Below are 19,363 nucleotides of genomic sequence, written 5' to 3' on the forward strand. Positions count from 1 at the left end.
CAAATCTTTGTGCTGCCTGAATTCACCTGTGACGTCCAGAACATGCCCTACAGGGTCCCAGCAGACTTTTTAAAAAAGTGGAAAGAGAAGTCCAGATTATTCTGTGGGAATGTGGGAATACCCTGAATAGCCCTAGTTAAATGTACTAAAGGTGCAAACAAAGGTGGTCAATCTACAACAGGGAAATAGCATCCACAAGAAACATCTCGAGAATAGTATTAGGATGCTGGAACTGGGCGACCTATGAAACTCCAAAATTACTGGGCAAACTAAGAAATTGGTTAACAAATCGACCAGATTGCAAAGTTGGACGGCAGATGGGGAAAGGTGGTCCAAACTCTGTCACAGATGGCTGAAGCTGAAATCATGTTCTACCCTAACAGAATCACTCCTGCTTGCAGCACCTTTTCACCGGCAGGCTAAACAGTCATTTTTGGCCCTAAGACTTAGCGAGATACCCACATTAGACCTCAGGCCAAAATAGAGGATGGGTGGCCTAAGTGAAGACCAGACCTGTTGTTTATGCCATCAGGGGATCAAGACTTTGCTTCACAATGTATGTATCTGTCCAGTATTGATCAACCAACGAAGAATTCTATTACGACAGGAGTTTCTTGACTGGGAATCGGGTCTTGTAGGACTGCACTTGTGGAATCAATGGACACAAATAGCACAATGGAGAATATTAGACTAGTCCAGTTTTTGGCCATTAAAAAAAAGTTTGATTAGCATACAGGTCGAGTGTTGAATAAACCTGGGGATTGGGCTGAAACTAATAGGCTGTGACTAAACTGTAGTTTTAAAATAAACCCACACGAGTGGGAAAACCGCAAAGACAGGCTGCTATAGTAGCTGTTCCCTATCCCGCCATGCTAAGGCAAAATTTGCTTAAATCAGCACTTTTTTACCTTGCACATTGGCACTTCAATAATGCATAGTTTTGTATATCTGCACTTTTTTGGGTGAAAAACCACTGCCCATTTAGTATAGCACATATATCTGCTTTGGACATGCACACAAGCAATTTAACTACCTATAGCTGTTTTTTAATGAGAATTTTACCTGTCTGCATTGCAAATGTGCACTTTAACCGATTTGCGAAAATGTCAGAGCTCGATCAGTCACCTCGAGCCATTTATCATCCGTATTTGCCATTTTTATTTATATAGTTAGGAAGGGAAGTCAAAAACTGTGAAGGTCCATTAACAAGATGTCCAATGGCTGAAGTTAGATATATCACAAATGTTTTAGATTATTTTGTATTCTATTTTAATTGCTCTGTACTGTATGATTGAGTCGTGTTTATGGTTTTAATTGACTAATAAACTATTATTATTAGATGTACAATATCATGCAATATGCTCTTTTTGTTGGAGAACTATGCAGTTAAAGGGGGTAAAAAGGGGTCACAAACAATGTACAGTAGATAATACTGTGAATTCTTGGAATGCTGTATAATTCGTAACCATACGTGTACAAGTGTGTTCTGCAATGGTTTACATTTTAATAAAAAATACATTGGAAAAACAGCGAAGATTGATATAGCACAGAAGACATCTAAATTAACAAACTTATTTAGGCCAATATAAGAAAGGGTATCCCCACTATGGTACAAGTTGTAATCTCGGTCATCCCCAAACTAGGGCGAGAAACCCAGCTGTGTGCCTCATCTAGGATTAGCTTTAACCCTTCCTAATTTAGATGCAAAACTTTACTCCACGGTTCCGGCCAACAGACAGGAGAAGACCTTGCCACGCAGATCAGACAGGTTTCATCGCTTCCAAACAGAAACAGGACACCCAGCGATTTGATGTCATTAGATATAGAGAAAGAATATAAATTTGCCCAGAGTGGCACTAAACCTAGAGTCCAGCTTTGACGTCTACAGCACACAAAAGCAAGGGGAGGTTTAGTCATGCCAGATCTTACACTGTGGGCCAGGAGAGGATCAAAACGGAATTATCTAAAATAGAGATAAATACAATTTGGGACTTTGTGGATGTTGCAGTGGTGTGAACACCTCTAAGGGACTTGATCTGGGTGCATAAAAATGAGAAACCCCCTAAATGAATATCCAAGAATACCAATCATCACTACATTGAGAGTGTGGGACATAGAGTTAGAGAGGATGGGCCTCACCACCCACCCACCTCTCTCCATACTCGCCTATCCATTCCATCTGCTGTTTTACTCTGGTGCAAATTCCCAGTCCATTTATTAAGTGGAAAATGAGGACATATCGAATGATTTCAGATTTCCATGATGATCAATAAAACGCCTTTGCAACGTAAAGCAAAATTTCCCCTGAGGGAAAAGGGAGATTCCAATACGGACAACTGTGTCACTGGATAACAACCCCCCCCCCCCCCCCCCTCATAATAAATACATGGCTACACGGAACAAAATACTTTTGAGAAAGAACACCAGGGTGTTGGGCTTAATAGGTTGATATTGAAGCGATGCATGAAAATTATGAAGATTCTTCCCACTTAAGTTTGGTGCTACATGAGAGAAAGGAAAAGATACCTAGACAAACATATTACCATCTGAGATTGCGACACATTTTGAGGAGAGACGTCCACTCCTTTACATACATAAGACACCTGGAAATACATTAGAAGGCTGTTCACGATTGGTGTTCACAAGCATTTAAAATGCATTGGATATTCCCCACAGATAATTCTTCCTCTTGGGAGGGATGCAGAGCAATAGGCAAGACTCTACACGTGTTTTGGAGCTGCCCGAAGCTGCTCCCATTCTGGAAGGAGTAGGGCAGGACCCTTCTAGAGGTGATGGATTGCCCTCTGCCCTTGGAGTATATGTACATATTTTTGCAAAAGCTGACTGGTACCTGAAACTTCAATGTGCGAGGATAGTGAAAATCTCTTGCATTTCAATGGGGAAAGGAGGACCCACCCTCTGCATCCCAGTGTTTTCACAGACTTTAGTCAATCAACGCCACAGAAAGGCTTTCTTGTAGCCTTGAAGGCACACACCTCCGCTTTGATGGCTAGTGGACTCCACTGGGGATTATTTTCCCAAAGATAACCCTCTCCACGCTGAAAGCTGTGGAGAGTTTTTCATAGACAGGCAGACCTGGGGTAGTGACAATAAGATTACTGTGAGGGGCGTCTATTATGATTTAAATGTCTACGGGCACTAGTCTGTTGGCTACGTAGTAACTAGAGACGGAAACGGGAGGCGGCCAGGGGAGACGAGGACATTCTTTGTGGGGAAATGGAAACATCTAATATTAGCTCATGTAACTGCTGTTAGATATACGCCTGAGGCTTCTTTATTGTACTGCGTTTAAAAAAGAAATAAAAGATGTTTGGGTAAAAATCATAACCATAAATACACATGCAAAACAAACAAACATGTAAAAGCACAAAAAAAACCATCGATCATAGTGCAGACAAAAAAAAAGACAGCACAATTCTTATTCTATAGCTCAAGATCTAATTGCTAACCCCTATAAGAAAACACGCACAGCATAACATATATTGGGTGTAGAAAGCATTTACAGCAATAAAAACGCTGTCCCAAAATTAGTTTGATTTCAAGTAAAGATAACCTAGCCTTGAAAGTAGACCTAATGCCTTTATTAATTTACATTAAATTAAATTCAGTTACCCACAACCCTTAACACTTATTTTTATATTTTGTTAAATTGCAAAGTATTGCATGTCTTTTATGTTTGATTCTTTTTCTTCTTCTTGCTTGCATTTTCACTATTGCACTGACACCTGATGGTGGTGTGGGTTATAGCCTCTATGTTCACTCATATGTCCTCTTGGAGTCTCGGGGAGATGGAAGACCAACATTTTGTAATTGGTCAAGTGTGATGTATGTCTTTCTCCAGATGAAGCATTCTTTAACTGTTCACACATAACGCTGTGAATACTCCGATGGGAGTATGTAATATGGACAAGATGAAGATATTGTCACTCAATGTTAAAGGTTTGAACCAACCGATCAAAAGACAAAAAATTTTAGATTACGTGCGTAGGTTGAAAGGCGATATTGTATTGCTACAAGAGACGAAGCTGGAAGCTAAGCTGTTTTACCACTTGAGGAACAAGTTTTACAACGAGGTTGTGGGTGCAGAATCTGTACACAAAAAGAATGGGGTGTTGATTCTTGTCGCGAAGAAATCAAAGGTGGAGGTTTTATCTCATGAGGCTAGCTCAGACGGGAGGTAGGTTACGGCCAAACTAAGCAAAGAAAATACGGAATTTTATGTTACGAACATATATGCTCCTAACACCAGTGACCTCAAGTTTTGGGAGGACTTAAATAAACATATGGAAAATATCCCAGATAGCGCTGTTCACATAGTGGGTGGTGACTTTAATCTTCCAAAAGGCGCAACGCTAGATAGGGACTCCCACTGCCCTTTCAAACCAAACAAATCTCATAGAGCCTTCAATAATCTGTGTGAACGCTTTCATTTAGTGGATGCGTGGAGGCTCCAGAATCCTACAGGGAGGGATTATACCTTTTATTCTACACCGCATGATTCATACTCCAGGATTGACTACATCCTCATAACACAGAACGGGGTACCCAGAATAGAGTCTACCAACATAGAGCCTCGTGTGATGTCGGATCATTCTTGTATTTCCCTGTCCATTGCAAATGCCAAATCATCTCCCCGTCAGACGTCTTGGCGCCTGAATGATGAGATATTAAGCGATGCTCAACACAGAGCTACAATACAAGCTGCCATTGTCTCTTACCTGCAAATTAATAAAGAAGGGGACACATCTGATCTTATTAGATGGGATGCTATGAAAAGTACAATACGGGGAGTATGTATCAAGATTAGGTCTGCCATGAATAAAAATTATAACGCGAAATTAGAATCCCTTGAAAGTGAAATTGGAGATCTTGAAAGTAAGCATCTAAGGTTAAGAGACGATATGACTCTTTATGCTCTGGCAAATAAGAAATATGAACACAATAAGTTAATAAGTGAAAGGGCGGGAGTTTGGCTAGACAAAGGAAAGAGGTTTAAGATTTGTGAATCCAATAAAGCGGGGAAGAGTCTCGCTTCATATTTGAAATTTAAAGTACAAAAAAACTGTATTAACATCCTTAAGGACGCCTCAGGGAACTCACATTCTGATCCAGACAAGATAGCTGAGGTATTTAGGGTGTTCTATGAGGACCTGTATGCAAAAAATACAAAGGTGGAGGAAGATAAAATTAAAAATTATTTGGATGAGTGTGACCTTCCAAGGTTGACCGCTGAAGACCAGATTAGTCTAAATGGCCCAATCAGTGCTGAAGAAGTGGAAAGCGCGATTAAAAAATTGAAATCAGGGAAGGCACCAGGCCCAGATGGCTTTACAGCAAAATTCTATAAAACATTCCCAACTATGTTAACTGGGCCCTTGCTAAACCTATTCCAAGAAATAAATAGCTCTGGTGAAGTAAAAGGCACCCTGGCGGAGGCAACAATTGCAGTACTCCCGAAGGAAGGGAAAGACCCATCGCTCCCAAAAAACTACAGGCCAATTTCGCTAATTAATATTGACTGTAAGATTCTAGCAATGATACTTTCCGCACGTCTTCAAAAGGTGCTACCACAACCAGTCCATCCATCTCAAGCGGGCTTCCTAAAGCATAGGTTGTCCAGTGATAACACACGGATTTTGGCGCATGTGTTGGAGAAATCTAAACTTCTAGAAACCCCTACAGTAGCAATAACGTTAGACGCCGAAAAGGCCTTCGATAAGGTTGATTGGGTCTTTCTCAAAGCAGTCCTCAATAAATTTAATTTGGGGGAAACATTTACACGGCTAGTGATGTCACTTTATTGCTGCCCCTCGGCGCGAGTAAGGGCGGGTGGATCGTTCTCATCCTCCTTTTGCTTAAAGCAAGGTACGAGGCAGGGGTGCCCTTTATCACCCTCATTATTTTTGTTGGCAATTGAACCATTCTTACATCATCTAAGGGAAGATCCTAAAATTGCAGGTATACCCTTTGGAGACTGCACGGTTAAATTGACAGCATATGCAGATGATGTGCTTGTCCTATCTGAAAGGGCGGATGAGGCAGTGTCTGCACTCATGTCGGACATTGAAGACTTTTCGAGGGTTTCGGGCTACAAGCTCAATAAAGACAAGACGGAGGTCAAGCTGCTAAACAATATAGGGGATAAGGGGATCTTGGGGGATTCTGGTCATACATGGCAGCCCAAATGCTTTAAGTACCTGGGGTTGGACTTCGATAAGGATTTAGTCTCCACTCTAAAAATAAATGAAGAATCGACTTTGAAAAAAATATCTACTCTTCTAGAAAGTTGGTCCCCAAAATTTCTCTCTTGGTGGGGCAGGGCTGAAACTCTCAAAATGATGTCAACACCATTAGTTAACTACATGGCCAGTATGCTCCCTATGACATTCTCTAATAATTTTGTCTTAAAAATAGACCAGCTGTTTGGTAACTTCCTGTGGCGGGGCAAGAAAGCCAGGATATCTCTAAAGAAACTACAACTGGCAAAAGATAAAGGTGGCCTGGGTCTGCCATCGTTCAGGAACTATCAGACAGCCTTTCTTTGTAAGCAAGGTGCTCAATGGTTAATAAAATCACCAACTTACACTCCTGTGTGGATTGACATTGAGAGATCAATAGTGGGCAAGGCTCCTCTTGAGTCTTTAATCACCATGGATCTGTCACACCTACCTCACTCCAGATACATATTGTTAAATACCAGAAGGGCCCTACTTAGACTTGACCAAACGCATAAAACCAAATTGACATTCTCTAAATCATCATGCATGTCATTATGGAGAAACCCCTACCTTAAACACGCGGGTGTGGAACTCTTCTGGGAATCATGGTCCGAAAAAGGTATTAACCTGGCCGGAGACTTGTATGACAATAGCGAACCAATCCCGTTCTCAAGCCTACAGACGAAGTTTGACCTAGCCCCGATAGAATTCTATAATTTTCTAAAAGTCAAGGCGACATTAACCAGCCGTAACTTCAAACCCTACACACCGTGGCTGATAACACATCTCCCACGCATTATGCACTCAGGTCACTTCGTTTCCAAGGTGTATAAACTGTTGCTACCATTGCCCAGCAAATCTCACAAAACAGTGGAAGCGAAATGGGAAGCGGAACCTAACTCCACAGGAATAGAGTGGGATTGGCAATTGATTAATAAATCAGCACTTGCCCACAAAGTATCACCCATCCTATTCCAGACGAAGTATATGCTCATAAATAGGTCGTTCTGGACTCCGGAAAAGCTGTTTAAATGTAAATTACGTGACTCTCCGGAGTGCTGGAATTGCCAATCAGGGACTGGTGATCTTCCTCACATGCTATTCAACTGTCCCCTGCTGAGAGAATATTGGGAGAAAATATTTGTATGCATTCATCATGTGTTTAAGATAAAGCCAATGAAGGAATTTGTATATGTCATTCTAGGGGGGTTGGAACCGCGATTAACAAATGAGCATGATCGCCAGCTTTTGGATTTAATGTTGACACTGGCATGTAAGGTTGTTTTATGCAAGTGGAAATGTGTTAAGGAAGTAAATTTCAAAATTTGGCAGGAATGGCTGTCTTTCCTGAGAGGTGCCACGAATCAGGCGTTACAGTCCTCTACGTGGTGTCCATCCAATAAGAAATTATGGAAGTCACTAGACAGTTCATCACTCCATTTTGAGCCGCCTTGAAGCAATACGACCTTGTAATAGTATCTTAGATATATGGGTGTGATCCTAGTTACTATGTCAGAGCTATTCCCTTTCATCCACACGTCAAGTGTTTAACAACTTGATCAATAACCACGTGACAAGCAAGAGTGTTTCTTCTCTTTATTTTTATAATTTGTAGTTTCTGTATTGGTCTGACAACATCTGTATTAATTCACTTTTGATGGAAGATTTAATGTAATGTCTTTTGCTTTGTTTTCTTACTTCAATAAAAACGATTTGAAATAAAAAAAAAAAAAATTAAAAAATTTGCAAAGTATTGCACTTACTTCTTTCAATGTAACAACATCCTCAGTCGAGGCATCTATGACGTAGAACATCCGAAGTAACTGCACCTCGACGTAGTTATCCGACTTAGTGGGGTGTACCTGTAGTAGTTCCTATGTCAACCCTATTGCTTTGTACAGCATTCCGATGATCCCCAACTAAATGTGTGCAGCACTAAAGAAAAACAAACACAAACATGTAATTTTAAAATGTGTTTCGAATGGGCAGTGTTCCACATCTATTCAGAGACTCACTGAGGGTTGTTTCATGTTTGGTACGAGTAGTTTGTCCTTTGCTGTTATTCATTTAGATTTACAACATGTATAAGAATTTAATGAAAAAAATATTACCTGATTGGGTACTACAATTTGCCAATTTGAGAGATCGTGTGTTTTCACTGAGGCTCTAAATTATGCCAGTAGTAGATATGCTGAAAGTATAGTGCTTGCCTGGGTGTGCTGGCTCACATAGGCCAAATGGAGGGGCACCAGTGGCTCTCATTGTTTAGAAGCGTGGCAAGGCTGAAAACGGCCTTGTGTGTATCCAAACGCTGAACTAAGAAATGCTTATTTAATACAAAAATGGTTTGTGACAAATAGTTTGTTTATCTCTTTATGTCAATTCACTTTTCAGAACGTACAGAATACAGTCTCATTATCTAAAAAATGATTGCATGTGTATTGCCACGCAGAGTAATTTTTAACAAAACAATGCAACAACAACTCTGAAGATTGTTTAAAAGCTTTGAAAATACAATTTGATGGGACAGTCGCAAAATTGCTTCGCTCGCTCTGAACCACATCACTAGAAAAGAGTTAAATTGTACATCTGGCTTAAACGGCTGAAAAATTATAGTCGACTAGTTCAATAGCAAAACACAATTGAAGCAAAGTGGAGTAATTTTCTTATCAAATGGAGTATTATAAAAATAAAATATACCTGCAAATAATCTAAACTGAAAACATCATGTTTTTTATACCATTATTTCCCTTCACCAAATCCCACAAAATCCCAAAGTTTGCTATGTTACATTTTAACAAAAGAGCCAAAACATTTTTATTTCCTTCATAATTTTCGCCACCTTTGAAGACTGTTGTTGTGCCACTGGTGAACTAAATTTTATTTTGATTATTTGAAAAATCCAATGCTGATAGAACGTGTGTTCCCGGCAATTTGGTGTAGAAATTCAGTAACCAGCATGCAGGGCCAGTATTCCATCCATACTCTCTTTTCACAACACCCATGGGAATCTCGTGTGAATTAGCAGTAAGAAATATCATTAATATGAGAAACACTGTGTTTTTTTCAGTGAAGAAATATGGACACTTAGGAACAAAATAAGTTGGCAGCACTCTTATGGGGCAAAAGCACCAAGTTTCTTATCAAGCAAAAGGTGCTGCCAAACACGGGTCCCTCGGTTACTGTTTCTTAGGATCAGTAACGTCTATGAAGGTATGCTTCTCTGGAGCATTAGAGTTGCAATAGTTTATTTTCAATGTCATCAATATGGATATATTTTGTTCTTTTGTCACATTTGATAGCATACATAGGTTGCAGGCAATCAGTTTGCACACTAGCGTTATTTTTCAGGGTTGGTCCATATTGGAAGTCATTGTTTGCTTTAATCACTTATAATGGCAAGGTGTCTAAGTAAATGTTCATGCTCTTTTGTAGAAAGCTCAACTTTCGAGTATTATGCGTGAGAATAGCAGAAATTGTTATAAAATGTATATGTCACACAGATTCTCACGCATTCCGTACTGAAAACACCAATTAACTCTATTTAAATAAAATGTCAATAGTATGTAAACCCTGACTGACAGTCAGAGTTTGAGTGAAGTCACTGTCCCCGAAAATCCTATACTTTGAGCAAACCTGAAGCAACATGCTCTTTCCTATTCCAGATATGCAGAGGACAACGATTTGCTTTGTTACTGACACTGCATAAGGGTGCATACATAATGTCACTGACTTTGTTTAATGGGACAGAACATGCCACAGACAGGGAGATGCTACACAGCAGTCTCATGCTGTGGTGACCCAGATGTAGTGTTTCAGATGTTGGCAGCCATTGAATTTTGGAACTCATCACTACAGACATTGACTAAAGTGACTTACCACTGTACAGGTTTGAAAACAAGGCTCTGGCTTCCCATTGCAGTGACCGTGCAACAGACCTGCCATGGTGCAGCTCGTTTGACAACCTACAGATGGCTCTGGGATCCTAATTTAGGCACTACTGTGTAAGTCTCTTTGCTTAAAGCAAAATCCAGAGGTTAAACCTGTCAAAATGACAGTACCCTTTGGAGCACTTATTATTATTTTTTTTTACTAAGCTGGCGATTTCTGTACCAGACAGCGAAGGCCTATAGTGGAACTTCCAAGAACTTAAAGGAGTTTTCAGCTTGCTCACTGTTTACCATTGATTGTCACTCATGTGCTTGTGTCTTACTTAATGGTTTTCCTTGCTGCAGTTCGTCCCTCCCCTGGAGCTCAGCCTGTTTTTTATCATCTCTCGCTTTGACTGGCTTCTATGCTTCTTGCATGGCTCAATTTTAGGCAACTCGTTTATTTTTGCTAAAGTACTCCATGAGAGTGCATGTGTTTCCCAGCCCTCTCCCTTGTGTGCTCATCCCTCCCCCACACCACCGTGTTGCGGTCTCCCTCGTGGTGCAAGCTCCCTCTCGTGTGATTCTCCCTGTGCCAAACTCCCTGCCTCCCCGCGCTCCATGTTGCTTTCTAACTCATTTGCTTCCTCTCACCCGTGTTGCTCTCTCGTGTGCTGCATTTCCTCTCCCCGTTGCTTTCCCAGCCCCTGCTCCCCTTGAACTCCTTTGCTTTTTGGAAGCAGGAGGAGAAAGGTGATTTTTAAAACTGTTTGCTTTATTTTCTTAATTACTTGTACAACCCTAGAGGTGCAGATTCATAATAAAACAACACTTTTGCTACATAACTTGAATGGCGGTTGTCGCAATGTACCAACGATGTAATGCACATATTACATGTTTATTAATTAAAAACGTTGCATACCTTGGTTTTTTAATGTATTTATTTACAAGTCATAATATTTCTCCCAGAAACCTTTTACATAAGTAAACGTTACCAAACACCAACTTAAATTGCTAAACAATCACTCTAACTAGAATACGTACTTGCCCGTGAAATACCTATTATGCTGCATGTTTTAGCCCAACGACTCTAAATCGTAAATTTCAGACGCACGTTTATTTAATGCTAAAATGAATATTGCCTATTAGTTTTAAGAGAAAAATCAGTACCGCCTAATCCTAATCTATAAATGTAATGATACTGATTAATGAATATTCCCGTACCTCATATCATAAAAGTGTAAAATAGAACCAGACCCCATAGCGTTGAGGTCTACTGCCTGCTACCGACCCCCTGATGTACATGTTTTTTAGTTCAAAGATGAGCAACACCCTCACCTCCTCCGTGTTTTTCCTCAAAGAAATAAGAAAAAGAAATCTCGCACCTTCCCTAATTGAAGTTTCTAAATCTTGGCACAGATACTTTTGTGAAAATAGAACAAAAGAAAGCAACCCTGCCTTGTGATATAATGGTCCTAACAGTAGGATCCAAGCAATATATATGGGGTGATTAGTCTAGGAGCCAGCATTGCACATAACAAAAAACGGGTCAATCCAAGTATACTCAAAAGAAAATATTTAGAATATATATATATATATATATATTTTTTTTTTTTTTTATATTCTTTGAATTGAGGTAGCAAAAAGGTACAAAAATAGATTGCATATTAAATCCACATAATATTTTTTAGAACATCAAAAGACATACATTGGTGAGGGGAGGGATAAAAAGAAGGGAAATTCATCCTACATTAAGACCTACCCAGTAACATACCACACTTCAATCATACTCTCATACTCACTAATTTCAATTCAATCTACCTAATATTCTATCATTCAACTTTCATTCTTCCATTCATTCCTATAGTCCTGGTGTGTGCAACACAGAGATGGTAAATTTGTTGCATAAATCAGGATGTTATTCCAGGCAGATGACACATATACGGGTCCTGATGGGTATAGGACAGTATGCCGTATTCCTGGAAACACAAGCCTAAGATGAGCAACACCCTCACCTCCTCCGTGTTTTTCCTCAAAGAAATAAGAAAAAGAAATCTCGCACCTTCCCTAATTGAAGTTTCTAAATCTTGGCACAGATACTTTTGTATCTTCTATGCAAACACTGCAGTACCACGTCTGCGTTCACAGTCCATTAGTTATCTAAACGCATGATAATTTTCCCAGAAAAAGCGCTCCTTTTCTTGCTAATTTCTGATCATGAATAGTATACACACGATAAAGCTGTACAATTGTTGTAACGCGGCACTGATTCTTCCTGTCTCAGCGCTACAGCGAAAGCCGCCTAACGCTTTGAAGCCTGTGCATCGGCCATTATCTTTCGTCTTCCTTCTCTCTCACTTAAAATGGCTTTCCAGTCACCACGGGTGACGGCAACACGAAGCGCAAGTCTTTTGTTGCTTCGAACGAGATATGCAAGTAGCCAGCCTGCATGTCTCACCCCGGATTCCTCTGTTTGTACACGCTTGATACCTTTTATTCCTGCAGTATTTGTTAGGCTTCGGTGGGACAAATTACACTCATTTCGCGTAAACAAATATGTTTTTCTTGAATCTGAGCATATTTATACAGAAGCCCTTGTGTTGTATGGAAATGAAGAAATTAAACGTGTATTACCACCTCCGAACCTTATTGTTTTTCTTTCTTTACTATTTGCCTCGTAAAACGCATTTTGCACCTTCAATACAAGAACTATTGCATATGGCTACACGTCTAGTTAAGTTAAGTTCGAGAATGCCATATTAAATCGCATTACTTTGTCGTATACTATGAAGTCGGTGCAACTCCCACGGTCTGACTCTCAGTTACAGTCCCCAGGGGGTTATTTCTCCAAAAGAGCCTGTTTGTGGTCTTTGCAGATGTGTAGCACGTGTATTCGGCCTCTGTGTACGACTCCGGCCTCAGTCTCTACCCGGGGGAGGGGGTGGGCTGGTCAGCTCGGTTCTCCTGCCTGTGAGTGCCGCACGCACTATGCTTGTTGCAGCTCTACAAATTTCACGTGTTTGTGTTCATCTCACGCACCCTGAATCTCGTACAGGCATGGTACCTGTGTTCACCTCACACACTTTGTTTTTGAGAGTCACACACAACACGCTTATGTTTCCGAGTATCTCACACTAGGATTCTTGTCTGTGAGCATCTTCCACGTTCTGCTTCTCGGGCGAATCACAGGCACACACCAGGCGTCTCGAGAGCGTTAGACTCGCCCATACTCGGCGTCTATCTCTCACCCGTGTGTGTGAGCCTCCCGCGCTCTCGGCTGCCTGTGAGCGGTTCACACGCACTGTACACACTCGTATTCTCACACCGGGGTTACCCTGTGTGGTAAAACCACACACAGGGCTCGTTTGTTGACCCCTCACACCAGTTTCCCATGTTAAACGATCTTTTCCCACCTCACGCTTCTGTGTGTCTATTCCTTCTCCACACGAGGCTTCCCGTGTGTGTGTGAGGAGCACACACCGGACAATGCGTTACATACAAAATACTTCGTGTTTAAGTCTCCCACATACTTGATTTTGTTGTGCTTGTGTCGTGAGCATCGCACGCACTGCTCTTTTGTGACCTCGTGCGGTGTACTCGCTTGGAAATGTTTCTCCCGGTTTACAAGTATCTACCTCGGGCTCTCGTGCTGTGTTCATCGCAAACACCACACTTCTTAGTACCACCCCCACACACACATCCACCTCGTTCTGAATATCTAACTATGCTCATCTTTGTGCATTTCCCGCTCCACTACGGGCTTCTCGCGCGTGTATCTGTATCGCGCGCGCGTGCGCACATCCTAGCATCTGGCATGCTGCAAGCTCTTCACATTTGTAAGGTTCACGCACCGTGCGTTTAGTTTTGCACCTCACTACGAGACTTTTTTTTACAGGCTTAATGTATTCGGTTTGCAACAATGTGATAACATCGCCTCGTCGCGCTGATAAGTAGAGGCAATACCTAAACAACATTTTGTGGACATCAAACAATTCAAAATGTCCTTCTGCACGACCTGTCGAGGCGAGTCGAGTTGTTGTTCCACACTACAGGCAGCGGCTCGAGGAACGTTTATCCCGTTCCCATATGAATACTCGATACGATTTATTAAAACACATAAACTATACTTAAAGGCACTTTTTATACAATGAGTACTTTTGTCTTGGTGACCGTCTTCACATCTACACGAGGGCATTATGGGGCGATAATGTGCTGCTACCTGTTATGTGTTATCTATTTTATGGACACGTATTGCTTGCAAATGATTTGTGTTTCAGAAGTATGAGTGAATCTGCTCTGTGCTTCTTGCTCGCTAATCATTTCCAGCGCCTTTTTAGGGCTCGTCCTTTCCTATTCCGCAGGAATAGGAAACGAGCCCTAATGCAGTCAAACCATTTCTTAAGGCCAAGGGCTCTCAGAGGATTTGGGGAAGTGCACGCCGCCTCGTGCACAAGCTTGCCTGAGCCTTCTGCCTATCAGCCTGCCCGTTGTTATTTGTAATATCAATACATCCAAGTCACGTAAATACAAAACATGTTGCATTACAAATGCTATAGGTGTCACATTTGCAAAAGTTAAAAGTATTGGCATTGTAAATGACAAAGCTATTAATTTCGCTATTTTCAAAACCAACACATAAATAAAAAAATGTGTCATTTACAAGACCAATAGCTCAAACTTTCCTAATTCTTGCCTTCTGCTCCCCTGATTGCCCTCGTTTTCTTGCCTTCTGCTTCCCTGATTGTACTCGTTTTTTCTTGCCTTCGGCTCCCCCACTCCATCCATCTATCCCCCCACTCCATCCATCCATCCATCCCCCCACTCCATCCATCCATCCCCCCACTCCATCCATCCTCCCCACTCCATCCATCCATCCCCCCACTCCATCCATCATCCATCCCCCCACTCCATCCATCCCCCCACTCCATCCATCCATCCCCCCACTCCATCTATCCATCCCCCCACTCCATCCATCCATCCCCAACTCCATCCATCCACTCTATCCATCCATCCATCCCCCCACTCTATCCATCCACTCCACCCATCCATCCATCCCACTCCATCCATCAACCCCCCTACTCCATCCATCCATCCCACTCCATCCATCCACCCCCCACTCCATCCATCCATCCATCCCACTCCATCCATCCATCCATCCCACTCCATCCATTCCACCACTCTATCCATCCATCCCCCCACTCCATCCACCCATCCCACTCCATCCATCCACCCCCCACTCCATCCATCCCATTCCACTCCATCCATCCATCCATCCCCCACTCCATCCATCCATCCATCCCATCCCACTCCATCCATCCATCCCCCCTCCATCCATCCCCACACTTCATCCATCCATCCATCCATCCCCCAGCCCCACACTCCATCCCTCCCCAGCCCCACACTCCATCCCTCCCCAGCCCCACACTCCATCCCTCCCCAGCCCCACACTCCATCCCTCCCCAGCCCCACACTCCATCCCTCCCCCGCCCCACACTCCATCCCTCCCCCGCCCCACACTCCATCTATCCCTCGGCCCACACTCCATCCCTCCGCCCACACTCCATCCCTCGCCCACACTCCATCCCTCGCCCACACTCCATCCCTCGCCCACACTCCATCCTTCGCCCTCTTGCCCTGCCTCTATCTCTCACCCTGCCTCTATCTCTCACCCTGCCTCTATCTCTCGCCCTCCCTCTATCTATCTTTCGCCCTCCCTCTATCTATCTTTCGCCCTCACTATCCATTGCATCACCACAGCATTACTCAGGGGCACCACAACATCACTATGCGCTACCACAGCATCACTGAACGCCACAGCATCACTCGTCGCCGCCACAGCATCACTCGTCGCCGCCACAACATCATTCAGAGCCACCACAGCATCAATCTGTGCAACCATTCAACAACTGATTCAAATATGTTCTCTCAATGTTTCAAACTTTATTACAAATGTCACAAAAAAAGTTAATATTTCACTTCTGTTCTTGTATTTTCATCACAATAAAATACACTAAACATAATCTTCCAAAAAGTTATTTGCAAAAATGTAAGCTATTGCCATTATAAATTACAATAACTTTTATTTAAGTATCAAATATTGGAAAAAATACAACCCATTGTTATGTTTAATATTAATACATCTAAGTCATGTAAATACAACACATATTGCATTACAAATGCTATAGGTGTCACGTTTGCAAAAGTTAACTCTATTGGCATTGTAAATGACAACGTTATTAATTTAGCTATTTTCAAAACAAAAACATAAATAAAAAATTTGTCATTTACAATACTAATACCTCTAACTTTACTAATGCGAGCCCTATTGCATTACAAATGCTTGTTTTTAGGGGTGGGCTAAAGTAAAATCTCATGTTGATGCTGACCCTTCCGCCCTAAGAAAAGTAAAGCATGTTTGCAATACTTCTTTTTCATTTATTTTCATATTCACCGATCCATTTTGAATTGATAAATTAAAAAAAGGAAAAAAAGCATCAGCATCATTTTGTAGGCACACATGCGTGGTTTTGCTAGTGCTTGTTGTTTGTTTTTTAGCATGCCATTTATTGCAGTCTTGTGATTTAGTAGTATAATGTTAATAGAAGCCGCTTTAACCAAAAAAATCAGGTGTACTTAATGTATTCACTTTAGAAAAAATGCAAGGCTGAGTTGGCCTTAATCAAATTCGAACCTGTAGCTTTCGGGTAGCCAGTGGGGGATGGCGACCCTTAAGAGTGGTGGGCAGCTGCAAGCAGGCTCCTTCCTTAAGTGCCCTCTCCGCTAGGTACTACCTTGCCTTCTACGCACCACTTGAACAGACAACACAGTCAAGTTGAAAAAAATGAAAGATATGTGAGATTTCTAAGGGGTACCGTTGTATATATGTGAGATTTCTAAGGGGTATCTTTGTATCAAAAAAGAGGTGAACCTTGTATACCACTCGTGGCTTCCCTTATGGGTCACAGCCCGCTTCCAATGAGGAACAGCCCTTCATGAAAAACATAAGAGGGTACCTGAAGCACAAGAAAGTAAGGAATAGTGATGAGTGGAGGAGGCAGGTACTTGACTGCTGCATAAGACTTTCGTTGCAAGACAGTCATACACATTAGCGATTTTCCCACAACGAGAAGATCTCGAACCATAGGGTGTACATCCTAGCCTTTGAGTGCTGATTCACAAGACTCTCTTTAAATGCTTTATGTTTTGATTTTAGGTCCCACTTCTCTAACAGACAGACCATTGCACATCAATTAATTGGGACAACATACTGCGTATGTCTGGCGGGCCCACTGATTCCCTCTGACAAGCAGCATGTGTATTATCGACTCCCCTGACACCACTGGAGACTACTGCACCACAGGGGCAGTGACGCACAACTTCAGACCCTCTAAGTGGCAGGTCCGAAAAAAAAAAGAGGAAGGTACCCAAACATCCTGATGGGCAAACTGTTCCAGTAGACTGCACTCAGGTTATCACATGTGGAAATGGAACAATAGTAAAATGGCTTAAGTGAGTAACTCTCAGGGCATAATGTAGCTCAGGTAGATAATGCACCTGCTCGGATAGGTATGTTTGATGATATGTTTGAACTATCATAAAATATCTTAAAGAGTTAATGTACCTACTGCACATCACTTTCAGTACCCTGCAGCTCCCGTCAACACACTAATAAGAAAATGCAGTGGTTTTTTTTGTCTTACTAAATACAATCCTTGTGTAACCTACAGTTTACAAGTTCCTATGTAACGTGGAGATAAACGACTCCAATACACATTATTTTGCTAAAGCTAAGAGTTTCTTTCATAAAGCACCTCACCCATCTAGTACCAGTGGCAACTGCCGCTCCAGTACACATTCTACATTCCATGTACTAAGCGACATGAATATTACATCTTTCCATTTCGAACCCCAGCAAGATACCACATCTAACCTGGAATGTATTTCATTATATTACGCGCCTGCTATAAAAATCTGCATTTATTCAACAAAGAATACGTGACAATCTTTGCAAATTTCACTGAAACGTTTATTCTTGTTAGGTCAATGACGATAGGCAGTAAATTATCAGCAATCGTGTTCATAAAACCTGTATGTTTTGTGGGCTATAAACATAATTATAACGAGTGTAATTCCACACAGACGCCTTTATAGGAGACATTACATATGACTTGAATAAGTATGTTCCCTTTCTTGCCTTTATTGAAAGCATCATTTAACCCGTTTGCAGCAAGCAATGGTTACTCGAATTCCTTTGTTCTGGTAACAAATGTTTGTATATATTAAACTTAGCCTTTAGATATTTTAGAGATATAAACTTCATGTTATTGTTTTTGAGTAGTTTGGAGGGCACAGTATATTTATTTCCCCTGAAGGCTTGCTAAGCCTGGAGGCAATGAGTGAGCGTGGTAATTGAAAACACTCAACAATGGGCATTATTTGATTACTGTTCTAGATAACAGGGCTGTGGCCCTTATGTCTTTTCTTTTGCTAATCGGAAATGTATTTTGCAATGTGGAAACTCTCTTCAAGTCACAGGGGCAGAAGACAGACAAATAAAACTCAATGAACATTGCAGGGGGCGGAATACTATATCATAATCGGTTCAAGTGCAACTGTACAATAAAGTAGGCGGCTGCATTAAAGACAGCCCGCACCAGAAGTGGTGCACTCGTACAGTCACCGCTGCTCAGCTCACCCGCACAGCCTGGCGGTGGGAGCCGCCCGAAATCACTGCGGCTACACTGCCGCAGAGGACCCCGGGCTCCTTCCCTACTACTCACTGAGGTAGCGAACGTGCCTCACCTCGGGCACATAATTCACCGGTTGCAAGTCCCGCCTTCCATCCACTGACCCAGCTCCACACTGGATGGTTTTCCCTATCCCTCTCCCTGAAAGTCTGTGCAAGTGCAAAGCGGTCTGCACCGGTCCTGGTGAATGACACTTCCGCTGACGAGAGCCAGCCGGACTATACCGGCGTCACGAGTGCGACGCTTCCTGCGACCCCTCAGTAAGAGGATAGCTCACCTTTCCCAAGTTTTCAAATCTTCTTCCTATCCAGGGCATCCATCCAAATGTAGAAGTTACCTTTCCTCGATGTTTTTCTCTGATATTCCCTTAGGTGTTTCACGAATTTAGCAGAGTTCCACGGCTGTAAGCAGGTTGGGCCTTTTTACGACCATATTTACTCTTTGAACACTATGTAAACTACATTCACCTAGTTTGCACATTCTGTTGTATGTAATGATCTACCTAGTT

General features: G+C 41.9%; 1 protein-coding gene across 2 annotated transcripts in view; it reads right to left on the reverse strand.

Annotated features, from left to right (window-relative positions):
- ZMYM4 (zinc finger MYM-type containing 4) overlaps window positions 1–19,036 on the reverse strand; it is a 1,284,131-nt gene extending 1,265,095 nt beyond the window's left edge. For both annotated transcript variants that reach the window (XM_086956522.1, XM_086956517.1), the window contains exons 1-2: window positions 18,911–19,036; window positions 8,003–8,174 (exon numbers count right to left, since the gene is read on the reverse strand). The gene's annotated coding sequence lies outside the window, so the exon portion shown is untranslated. The remainder of the gene's footprint in view (window positions 1–8,002; window positions 8,175–18,910) is intronic.
- Window positions 19,037–19,363: the final 327 nt, after the last annotated feature.

Source organism: Lissotriton vulgaris, chromosome 2_1 (genome assembly GCF_964263255.1).
Source record: "Lissotriton vulgaris chromosome 2_1, aLisVul1.2, whole genome shotgun sequence".
Lineage (NCBI taxonomy): Eukaryota > Metazoa > Chordata > Amphibia > Caudata > Salamandridae > Lissotriton > Lissotriton vulgaris.